The sequence below is a fragment of the Hydra viridissima genome, unplaced genomic scaffold (genome assembly GCF_058129835.1).
Source record: "Hydra viridissima isolate aposymbiotic clone 2 unplaced genomic scaffold, HvirCarnegie_v1 scaffold_10, whole genome shotgun sequence".
NCBI classification, from domain to species: Eukaryota; Metazoa; Cnidaria; class Hydrozoa; order Anthoathecata; family Hydridae; genus Hydra; species Hydra viridissima.
Genome location: NW_028324309.1, coordinates 2,920,176 through 2,932,884, shown reverse-complemented (window position 1 = coordinate 2,932,884; position 12,709 = coordinate 2,920,176). Strand labels below are relative to the sequence as shown.

Genomic DNA, 12,709 nt, shown 5'->3' with positions numbered 1-12,709 from the left:
AGTGTTAAATACAATGCTTTAGGATCTAATTGCACTATATCTAAGATTTTAAGAATGGACATTAACTTTACTGATTACGAGCCTATCAGTGGTTCTTCCTATATTGAGTTGTCTAAAGAGCTGAAAGACAAAAAGGCGATCATCAACATGGAAAACAAGGACGATCAATGCTTTAAATGGTCAGTCACTAGAGCGTTGAATTTAAAAAATAGAGACAACGAAAGAATTGATAAAGACTTGGTTCTAAAATCAGAAGAACTGAATTGGGAAGGAATGGAGTTTCCTGTCAAGCTTAATAAAATCAATAAGTTTGAGAAAAATAATCCAGACATTAGCATCAACGTCTTTGGGTATGAAAATAAAAAACTTTACCCTTTGAAAATATCTGACTTTGTAGATCGAAAGCACTGCATTGATTTGTTGCTTATTTCAAACGAAGACACTGACCATTACTGTCTCATTAAAAGTTTGAGTCGGTTATTATCTACACAAACATCAAATCATCAGCACAAAATGTATTATTGCAGAAATTGCTTACAAGGTTATGACCAGGAAGAAAAGCTTCAACAGCATCAACCTTATTGCTATGACAACGATGCAGTAAGAATCGAACTTCCTAAAGAAAGAACGACCGTTCATTTTAAAAACTATAACAAGTCTATGAGAGTTCCATACGTTGTATATGCAGACTTTGAAAGTTTCATCAAACCCATCGAGGATAACACTGAATATAATAATAAAGAGTCGTACACCAAACAATATCAAAAGCACGTTCCAAGCTCCTTCTGCTATTATATCAAATGCTTTGACGATATCCTTTACAAAGGAGAACCAGTTATGTACACAGCTGAAAGCGAAGAGGATGACGTAGCTCAAAAGTTTATAACCATGCTTGAAGCTGACCTTATAAAGATTCTTGACAAGATTGATATAGTAAAAAAGAAAGTGGTAACGGATGAGGATGAAAAGAATTTTAAGACTGCAACTCTATGTCATATTTGTGAATCAGATCTTAACAGTGACAAAGTGTGGGATCACTGTCATTTAACTGGAAAGTATCGAGGAGCTGCTCATAACAAATGCAACTTGAATTATAAACTTCCAAAATTCATACCCATCATTTTCCATAATTTGTCCGGTTATGACAGTCATTTGTTCATCAAGAAATTAGGTGGAAAGCTCAATTGCATACCCAACAATGAAGAAAAATATATCAGTTTCTCGAAAAAAATCAAAGTAAGAGAATTTATTAATAAGAAAGGTAAACTTCAGGAAGTATGGAAAGAGCTAAGGTTTATCGACAGCTACAGGTTCATGAGTTTCAAGTTAGAAGATCTAGCTAAAAATCTAAACAACGACCAATGCAAAAACGTTGCTCAATATTACTCTGGAGAAAAGTTTGATTTATTAAGAAAAAAAGGTATTTACCCTTATGACTGGGTGGACTCGATTGAAAAGTTCTCCGAAACGCAATTACCTCCTATTGAAGCATTCTATTCCAAACTGAATGATGAGGGAATAAGCTGTGAAGACTATGCGCATGCTCAAAACGTTTGGGATGTATTTGGATGTAAAACGTTTAAAGATTATCAAGAACTGTACAACATGTCTGACGTTCTGATACTTGCTGATATCTTTGAAAATTTCAGAGACGTGTGTCGTACCTATTACAAGCTTGATCCTGCTTGGTATTACACCTCACCTGGTTTGGGTTGGGATGCTATGTTAAAACTAACTGGAATTCGGTTAGAGCTTCTGTCTGATATTGATATGCTTAATATGATAGAAAAAGGGATACGCGGTGGAATTTGCATGATCAGCAAACGACATGGAACTGCTAATAACAAATACATGAGTGATTATGATCCTTCACAACCTTCGAAATTCATTCAGTATTTAGACGCAAATAATTTATATGGATGGGCTATGTGTAAGCCTCTTCCTTTTAGAGGATTCAGATGGATGACTGAAGAGGAGCTCGCTAATTGGAAATCCATGCCTTGTATTCTCGAAGTCGATTTAACCTATCCCGAAAGCCTACACGATTTACACAACGACTATCCTTTAGCTCCTGAAAGACTAAAAATTAATAAAGTGGACAAGCTCGTTCCTAATTTAAACAACAAAGAAAAATACGTCATTCATCATGAAAACCTAAAACTCTATGAACGACTTGGATTGATCACTACTAAAATTCATCGAGGTGTCACCTTTGAAGAAGAACCCTTCATGAAACAATACATCGATCTCAACACTGGATTAAGAGCAAAAGCTAAAAACGAGTTTGAAAAAGAATTTTTTAAACTCATGAATAACTCTGTCTTTGGAAAAACCATGGAGAATATTCGAAAGCATGTTGATATTAAACTAATCACCACAAGAAAAGAAGTCTTGAAATTGTCAAGAAAGTCTAATTATGATAGAAATACCATTTTTGATGAAAACCTTACTGCAGTTCATATGAAAAGAACAAAACTCTTTTACAACAAGCCTGTTTACTTAGGACTAAGCGTTCTAGACATAAGCAAAACTTTGATGTTTGATTTCCATTACAACTATATCAAACCTAAATACGGAGATCACGCGAAACTACTCATGACTGACACTGACTCGCTCATCTATGAAATCGAAACGAAAGATTTTTATCAAGACATTTCTGACGATCTTGAAACAAAATTTGACACGAGCAACTTTTCTAAAGACCATCCTGCTATTGAAAACGCTGGGTTTAAAGTAGGGTTAAATAATAAGATTATCGGTATGTTCAAAGACGAAGCTGGTGGAAAAATAATTAAAGAGTTTGTTGGACTTCGTCCTAAGCTCTACTCTTACAAGATCGCTAAAGATGAACACAAAAAATGCAAAGGGGTTAAAAAGAAAGTCGTTGATAAACACATCACTCATCAAGATTATAAAGACTGCTTAATGAATAAGATAGAAAAGCTTGCAGCTATGAACGTTATCCGATCTCATCAGCATAACATTTACACCGAAGAAATCAACAAAGTTGCACTCAGCGCTAACGATGACAAAAGACACATCTTGCAAGACGGAATTCACACGCTAGCCATTGGGCATTACAAAATAAAACCGTGCTTTACATTTATGGACTATGATCAACTCTTCAGTCCAGAACACGAGGCAGAGACACAAAAAGGTAAGTCAACAAAAATGAAGGAGAAACAAATTTAAAAAAAATAACAAAATAAAAAAATGAGAAACAAAAAAATAAATGTAGAGGGAATTGTTTTACCAAACGAGGCTTTATCCACTATTCAGTTGATGGAAGCAGCAAAAAAACTGAAAATAAAAAACTTTCGAGGAGTTTTTGTCAGAGACGCGTTACCAAAAAAGCCAAGAAAAAAAGAATGTGGAATTGTCAACACGGGGGATTCGAGCACAGATGGGTTTCATTGGGTGTGTTGGTTCAAAGACGGAGACAAAAAATACAGCTTTGACTCTTACGCTCAGCCACCTCTCGTCGAGCTCGTTGACTATTTGAAAAGTCCTGTCTTTTACAACAGTGAAAGGGTTCAATTTGGAAACACGTCTTATTGCGGTCACTTGTGTCTTTACGTCTTGAAAAAATGCGAAGAGGGAGACAGCTTTCAAGACGTTGTCAATACCCTTTGGTGATTTTTTAAAAGTTTTACTCATTTAAAAAATTCAAAGAATTTTCCATGAATCTGCAAACGGATTTAAAAAATTTTACCCCATTAAAAAATGATTGACAAATTCAACAGAAGCGAATTCAGTGCTTATTTTGATAATCTTGCATCAGACTCAGCCAGCAACGTTTATATTAAAACGGACGGATCTAGTACCATCACTGCAGATTTAGATTACAACTCTCATAAAATCATCAACCTGGGTGAACCCACCAACGCACACGATGCTGCCACAAAATATTACGTAGACAATCACGTGACAGGTGGTGCTGGAACTGTAGTGGGAACTTCAGATTTGGATTTGAACTTTCACAAGGTGATCAATTTGAACGAACCGACCAATCTTCATGACGCTGCTACCAAAAACTACGTTGACGTCAGCTCAAGTCAGTGTGTTAAAACGGATGGATCCAGCACCATCACTGGAATCATTGACATGAACTCTCACAAGTTGATCAATGTGAGCGATCCTACCGCTTTAAAAGACGCAGCAACAAAAGGGTATGTAGACACCAAAGTCTCTTACAACGCTATTTCATACACCGACATTAACATGACGTCGCACAAATTGACCAATTTAGCAGAACCAACATCAGCTTCGGATTCAGCTACGAAGAATTATGTAGACACGCATGCTTCAGGTGGAACAGTTATAGGTACAGCAGATTTGGATTTGAACTCTCACAAATTGATCAACGTGACTGATCCAACCAACGCGCAAGATGGATCGACAAAGAATTATGTAGACTTGCTATTGCAAAAATCAAGTTTGACCAGTGTCGTTCCAGGATCCAGTTTTACCAGTTTGGGGTTGAAGTCTCAGACAGTGGCGGCACTAACCACTTCTCCTGTGTTTGCGTTTTCTGGAAAATCTGGAGTACTGAGAAGATTGTGGCTGGCTTTATACAGCTCCTCTGGCACGAATATTCCCGGTCAAGTTTTTATTCGAATCTTTACAGACGGAGAAATCAATGTAGGAAATTATATAGAAGTGACTGACGGAATCGGAGTGGATCAAACAGGACTTGCTACTGATTTGCTTTTCTCACCATTGGGAGGAGCTTTTTACGCTAACTCTTTGCAGGGATGCAACATGTTTAACGCCACTTCCTTGGGAGGATATTTCACGTTGGACATGCCTTTCAGAAACGACATCTCCATTCAACTGGTCAACAAAAATGCCACAGCCATCACGTATTGGATTCAACCGTTCATTTCCACACTTGCTTCTATTCCTGCTAGCATCCCTCTTTACAAGCTGTACTGCAGAACGTTTCGATATTTGAATACCACTTACGGCAGCGAATACGTTTTGTTGAACACCAGCGGAAAAGGAAATGGTGTGTCGTTGAAATACATCAAGATGCACATCATTGGCGCCTCTGGAAACTGGTGGGAGTCTAGAGTCAGAATGTACGACGGAAATGTACCTCCAGGTAACGGTACTGTACTCACTCCTTGGACACCATACAACACCAACAATTACACGTATTTTCCAGGATATGACGGTGACAGCACATGCTTCTTTTCCTCTTCTGGACTGGAAGATTTTTATTTGTCGTCATGGAACGGTTCAAATTTGACTTCCTTCAACAACAAATCGACTGGACTGTTGTATCAATCCACCGCATCCATCGGCTCTACATCTACCATCTCTTTTTACAGAAATTTCGGAGAAGCAGATTCTATGCCTACTGTCGCAGCTGGTAGAAGACTCGTTGTCACGCTCAACTCTGGTGATGCTCAAGTCGGTCAATCCGGAAGCTTTTACCTTCTTCTAGGACAAGCCTATTATTACGCTTAAAAAATCACTAGTGATTTCCATGAGCCTAATGTACAGATAAAAGAAAAAAATTGAAAATGAGTTAAATAAATTTCTTTTCATATAAAAAATAACAATGAGTATGTCAGATAATGAATTTTTAGAAGATCTCTATGAAAGCGAAGACGATGATAGTTCTGTTGCTGAGGATAGGCCTAGCAATTGGTATATGTTGCTTGACCCTGAAGATGATGATCCAGAGGATATACCTAACAGAATACTTCCTCGCAATAGACTTGTGTTAGTTGACGCTGAAGATGATGATCCTGAAGATTTACCTTACAATGATACTATAGTTTTAGATTACAATTCGATGAGTGTTGAAGAACAAAATGAATATGATGATTATATATATAATGAATTTTTACAAGATATACGTAATGAGGAGGAGGAAAGAAATAGATTAAAGATTGAGGCGTTGATTGAAGGTTTTAAAAAGGATGAATATAGAGTGTGTGCTTCTGCTGCTTAATTAATTAGAGAAACGCGAAGAGAAAAATATAAACATCTTTTTCCATACTTGAACTACTACAAAGAATAACACATTCACTACCTTTTTTTTCATAATGTCATCTCATTATGAAAATGCGCCAGAATTCATAATTGCAGAAAATCAGGATGCAGAATTATAAAAAATGTCAATGCGCCATCTTGAATTCATTAAGTATTAAAAAAATGTTAATGCGCCAGAATCGACGCCATCTTGAAATGCGCCAGAATCGACGCCATCTTGAAATGCGCCAGAATCGACGCCATCTTGAAATGCGCCAGAATCGGCAGATCCTAGTAGTTATATATATATATATATATATATATATATATATATATATATATATATATATATATATATATATATATATATATATATATATGTATATATATACATATTACATTTTATTTTAAAAGTAATAAAAAGCTTACGAGACATTGTTTGTATCCTTTAAGTTGGAAAATCACGTGATCAAAGTTCTCGATTAGAAGGCCTTATGATTTAGGGGAAAATAAACTTTGTGCTAGCGCTTTTTTTAATATAAATATTGCACTTAGTTTATTTTTAACATTATGGAATCTATTTATGAGTATTTTGAAAATCTAGATACAACATCTAATGAAAGATATAATGAAAAGTTGAAATTACTTGGCAGCATATTTTAAATAATCTGAAATTATAGATTTTTTATTATGCATCATTTTTTAACATTATTTAAAAAATTATGAACAATATGGGATTATGATAATATTAAGCATAATTAGTATTATCTTTCATAATTTATAATCGTAATTAATAATCATATATGTTATGCATGAAAAGTTTTAATTATCCTTATAACTTTCCTATTATTTGTTAAATATTTATACTAAAGACTTTATTATATTTCAAAACACTATTAACAAATCATTAGCTTGCAAAACCCTGTATTATATCTATATACTTGAATATAACTCTATATAAATACCAGAAAAACTTTTATCTCCAATTAAATTTACCTAATATATCCTATCAGATATATTAGGTAAATTTAATTGGAGGTGAGGTGAAACTATATCATTGGATGACTTTATTTTTGAGATTTTAGATGGAGATCATACATTTGTCCATGGAAATTTAGAAGGTATAGCATCAGGGTGTTTTTCAAAATTTTCTTTCCATCCTAAAAGTAGGGAAATAATATGTTTAACATCTGAAAATTATTTTTAAACAATCAAAGGAGCTTCAAGTGTATTAAAAATAATATCTATTTATTTACCCAATAATAAAATATAAAATATAAAATTGCGACAATAAAAAATGCAAAGAACAAACATAGGTTAATTTTGATTTAGGAGACCAATTTTTGTTGTGGTTGACTTTTGATGACTTTGCCAGAATCATCAACTTTTGCTCGTTGAATAGCACTTATCCACTTTATTCTTAAACTTTCTTTTGCTGGAAAACAATAATACCTAAGTTCTGGATTTTTTAATTTATTTGTTTTACAACCAGGAACGCAACAGCTTTTTGGCATGGTTGTCTTTTATGCTTTGTCGATTGTTTAGCTGTACTGCTTAACTTAGAAACTCAGTTAGTTTTCCACCGAACCATAATGGTTGCTATTTCCGTGTTTTCGCGTGACGTCAAGCCGACTTGAAGGATTCTATTTTTTTATCCAGAAAATCTTTGTATTTAGTGAAGAACAAACTGCTTTTTTTTAAACTAACCATACAACCAGCATTACTTAGTGCAATAAACCTAGACTGCAAAATTTTGGCACAGGCTTTAAAAATTTTTTTTAAGAATATATTCCTTGAGGGAAATGTATGTGTTAAAAGTTAACAAAGAGTGAATGTAGCTATTTTGATAACTTATAAAAACCATCGCAAGGTAAAACTGAATCAAATAAAAACTTACCGTATCTTATTGAACTAACTACGGAATTTTCATTTACTTCACAGAATTACGGTTACTTAATAAAACTCACGGTAGTTAAAAATGATTTTTAAGCATGAGGTCACAGAGGTCACCTCAATTTTTTTGCATGGCAGTAAAGTCTATTTGCAGTAGCTATATGAAGACCACAATGGAAAAAACGGCAGAGTCACATTTTTATAATTTTTCAGTTATGGGTAATAAAGCATTGAAAATGCTTTATTACCCAAAAGAAGTATTTTTCAATGCTTTATTACCCCTTGGGTAATAAAGCATTGAAAAATACTTCTTTTAAGCCAAGTTTCAAATGAAAAAACCGACATAGTCTATGGTAAAATGGAATAAGAAAATATGGTATACAATGGAAAAAACAGCAGTGTCCACCAGTGACAAGGAAAGAAAAGGCAGGGTCCATATAATAACGTTATATGTGACTGCCGTTTTGATTTCCATTGTGATCTTCATATATTTAATTATTTCATAACTATTATTTGCTACACTTAATGGCTTTTTTATTTTAAATTAATACTTTTTGAGAACGTAAACACCCAATGATATATATTAACTAGATGTCTAACTTCACATAAATTCCGTAAGAAAATGTGAAGCAAATTTTTGGAGGTTGTAAAACCGGTAGCCTCAGCAAAGAAGAAAAATTTCTAGCGATGTTTTGTTTTATTTTTGCTATTCGTTTTTCCGTAATATCTGTTAACCAATCAGATGCTGGTGGCAAAACAAGTTATTATCCAATCATATGCTGGTGGCAAAAAAAATTTGCTTCACTTTTTTTCGGAAGTTAGACATCTAGTTAATATATATCATTGTAAACACCTATGCCTCCGCCTTTTTTATTGCTTCCTCGTGGTTGGCTAATTAGTTTGTAATTTGCCAAACTATAATTAGAATTCAACTCTAGAGGACATTCTGAATCATGCCAAGTCTCTGACAGAGATATGACGTCGAACGTGTAATTTATAATAGATAGAAATTCTTTAAACTTTTCAAAATTTTGCCGCATGCTTCTTATGTTTAAGTGTAATATAGAAAGTAAATTTAAATCTTTTTTGATTCTAAATTCATAAGGATCAAAATAGGGTGTTTTTATTAAGCTCATTTGAGTTCCAGTACACAAGCTCATTTGAGTAACCAGTACACAAAGAATCTATACTAAAACAAAATGGCTGACTACGATGCTACACCTATTGTTACAGACAAGCCAAAAAAGAGAAAGAAAAATGGCAGTAAGAAAGACATAGCAAAGAAACAGAGGTTGTCATCTCATGTAACTGGCCCTGACTGTAAATGTATAAGACTTAAATGCTTTCAAACAGTCAAAGAAGAGAATAGAGCCTTGCTCCTCGAGTCATTCAATGCATTACCAACAAAGGATGCTCAGGTGAGTTCTTCTTTTAAGTTTTAAATTAAACTCTTTAAATATAGTTCTAGACTATTTTTTTATTTATAATACTAGCTCTAGATTTAGGTCTAGACCTAGATTCACAATTTTAATGCACCTGTTATTCCACCATGAACATGTTGATTAAATAAGACAAAGAGTTTCTCATTCTCATTTTCATTCAAATTTAGTTAGGTCTAGAATAGCTAGACCTGTACATCTGAATCATAACCATGGTAGACATCTGGTTGTATTACTGTGTTATGATACCCAAGGCTGGTATTGTATGTTTAATAGGCATTTTTAACTTAGTTTTTTATTGGGGTGGACCCAATATCACAGTTCATTGTTCTATTTGAACGCAGCATACCAACAAGCCTAGACGTCTATCTAATAAAAAAAAACTTCTTTATAAAATCGATAATTCCATTATGTTCAACTATCTATAGACAATTCTTGATAAAATCAATCATTCTATTATGTTCAACTTTCTGAGTAGGTCCTAGCACAAAGCAGTGAAATTTATTAATTCTAACAAAGTAGGTAGGCTTATATATTTTTAAATTTTATAAAAATGCTTGTGTTTCCAAAGATGTGTGACCGGTTGCGTTAATAATCTTATATTGCTTCTTTTTACAGGATTCCTATCTTGCTTCACTGATCACAGTCGCGGAGATTAGCCGAAAAAGACCTCGAAAGGAAGAGCCTAAAAGTGCAAACAGTCACAGCTATCACTATAAAGTATTCCTGAAGAGTACAGATGATGTTGACCCAGATTCATTTGCCTATGTTTGCTTTCAAGCCTTCATCTCCATCTTTGGAATTAAGAAAGGGAGACTTGAGACTATCAAGAGAAGTCTTGCTACTACAGGTAATTTATACTATTAGCAATAGTTTTTTGTTTCAGTTTGTGGAATAAAAAAGCTATTTTTTCTTATCATAGTTAATGTAAAAAAAATGCACATTTTTCTATAATCCTTTCTTGTCTATATATTAATATTTTTCAATATTTAAAAAGAAATGTTGAAATTCATAAAGAGTGCTGTTATTCTCTGAACATGTATTTTTATAACTTTTTTTTAATTTTTTTTTAATTTTTTTTACTCACCCCAGGCCTGCCTCCTGTTGATGGACGAGGAAAGCATGGCAGTCATCACAAAATATCTGATGAACTGCGGCAGAGAATAAGAGACCACATCTCTTCGTTTAGGGGTCGGCAGTCTCATTACTCACAAGAGAAGATGAGACGGCTGTACCTGCCAGAAGAACTCAGCATCTCCAAGATGTTTGATTTATATCAAGAGAAGTGGCCAGGAGACAGTTTAGTGTATGAGTCATACAGGCTTATATTCAACAACGATTTTAACATTGGCTTTGGGTACCCAAGAACCGACACTTGCTCAGCCTGCGACCAGTTCTTGGCAAAAATAGAAATTGCTACAAAGACTCTTGAATCAGACCCAACAAATGAAGTCCTCATAAGGGACCTGAAGCAGTTAAAATTTCAAAAAGATCTCCACCAGCGAAAGGCTGACACATTCTACCAGAGAAAAAGAGACGCTAAGCGAAGGGCCAAGATTACACCTCATCTTGAGGCCTTTACGTTTGACTACCAAAAAAATGTCAACCTACCCAACAAGTCCACCAATGACTTTTACTACAACAGAAAGCTCACATACCAATCATTTAACATTCACCAACTATCAACTGATGATGTTTTTCTTTACTGCTATGATGAGACTGTCGCTAGGAAAGGTTCAGATGAGGTGGCTTCTTTCCTGTATGACCACATCACAACCAAGGTCAGCGAAGAGGTTACTCACCTTGAACTATTCTGCGATTCCTGCTCAGGACAGAATAAGAACTTTACCCTGATTTGGTTTTTAGATTATATGGTGCACCATAGAAAAAGGTTTACCTCAGTGACAGTGACATTCCCTGAGCGCGGACATTCTTATATGGAGTGTGAATACAAAGTCTAGTGCTAGTGTTCCAGAAGACTGGATAAAAATATTTAGTGAAGCACGAAAACATCCTACACCATTTAACGTGACTGATGTTAAACAGGATCTGGTCAAAAACTTCTCCGGCTTTCTAAGGCCATTGTATAAGAAAGGCTGCCCGTTCCCCACGCGCCCCATTCGGGAAATGGTTTTTAACAAGGATGAAGGTCCAGGGACCGTTTGTCACAGAGACTCATGGAACGGTATTTTCTTGAAAACAAACATCATTGTTCCAACGAGAAAAAACAATTTTTCAGTATGCACAGCAGTGCCAGTAGCTTTGTATGAAGACAGACTGGCTATATCAGCTGCAAAGTACAAAGACCTCCAAGTCCACAAAAAATTTACCACCAATGAGGCATTCTATGATGCTCTGCCGTATGACGATAAAGTTGAAGATGAGGGTCAAGACCAGTGAATGTTCATGCATTTTTTATTTTTTTATTTGTTTAAAATAAAAAAATTTTAAAATTTAATGGTTTTATATAGTTATTTCTTATGTGTTACAATAGAAAAACAGGCAAAGTCCTAATCAACGGAAAAAACAGCAGAGTCCAATCTGAACACATTTTGAAAAAACAAAATTTTCCATGAGCTAACATGATTTTCAGAATGTTTATTTGTTAAAATTTGATGCTTAAATAGATGACCTTCCCTTAAAAATTAAAAGAATTGACAGCTTCTCACATAATTTGTAATAAAAAGGTTTCAAACCTTTAATTTAGGTTTTCTCAAAATATGAAAAATGTGACTCTGCTGTTTTTTCAATTGTGCTCTTCATATTTTATTGAAAAAAAACGAGGCGACCTCTGTGACCACATGCTCAAATTAATGAATGTTTAAGAGATAAACAAATCAGCAAAAAAATTCTATGCAAAAACCTTTTTTTTCTATTTCTAGTTTTACACTCAATTAAATTCATGATTATTTTAATTTCTCATAAAAATAATAAAGAAATTTAACACTTACCATATACTTCGAAAAGATTTTAACAAAAATGTGAGTTTTTTAAAACCTTAAACAAACCCTTAAGATGTCAAAAGTTTAAAAAAAATAAAAAGATATTTTTTTTTAGAGAGAATTAAAAATTGAATGCAAAAAAATTTTTTAAATTTGAATAAGAAAAATCACTAAAAAATATGTACAAAATCCTATAACCGCTAAGCGATGCTGAGTGCCCTGTTTAGAATATAGTTTTCTTTTAAACTGCTTTTCTTTTAGCAATCATAATAAAAACGTACAAATAAAACTTATGTGGATTTACTTCCCGTAAGCACCATTATGGCGCCCTCCGTAACCTTCGTATCCCTGATCACTCATCTTATTCATATATGATTTTTCATTTTTCTAAATTGAAAATATTTTAATAAAAACCTTTTTGCTCTGTATTTTAATTTTTTTTTTTTTTTTTTC

The 12,709-nt window shown here is 34.0% G+C and overlaps 1 pseudogene across 1 annotated transcript; it reads left to right on the top strand.

Moving 5' to 3' along the window:
* The first annotated feature begins 8,480 nt into the window (after positions 1-8,480).
* On the top strand, positions 8,481-11,775 carry LOC145189534 (uncharacterized; annotated as a pseudogene). The gene is made up of 3 exons (XR_016444620.1): positions 8,481-9,293; positions 9,933-10,164; positions 10,407-11,775. The product of XR_016444620.1 is annotated as an uncharacterized LOC145189534 (transcript).
* Positions 11,776-12,709: the final 934 nt, after the last annotated feature.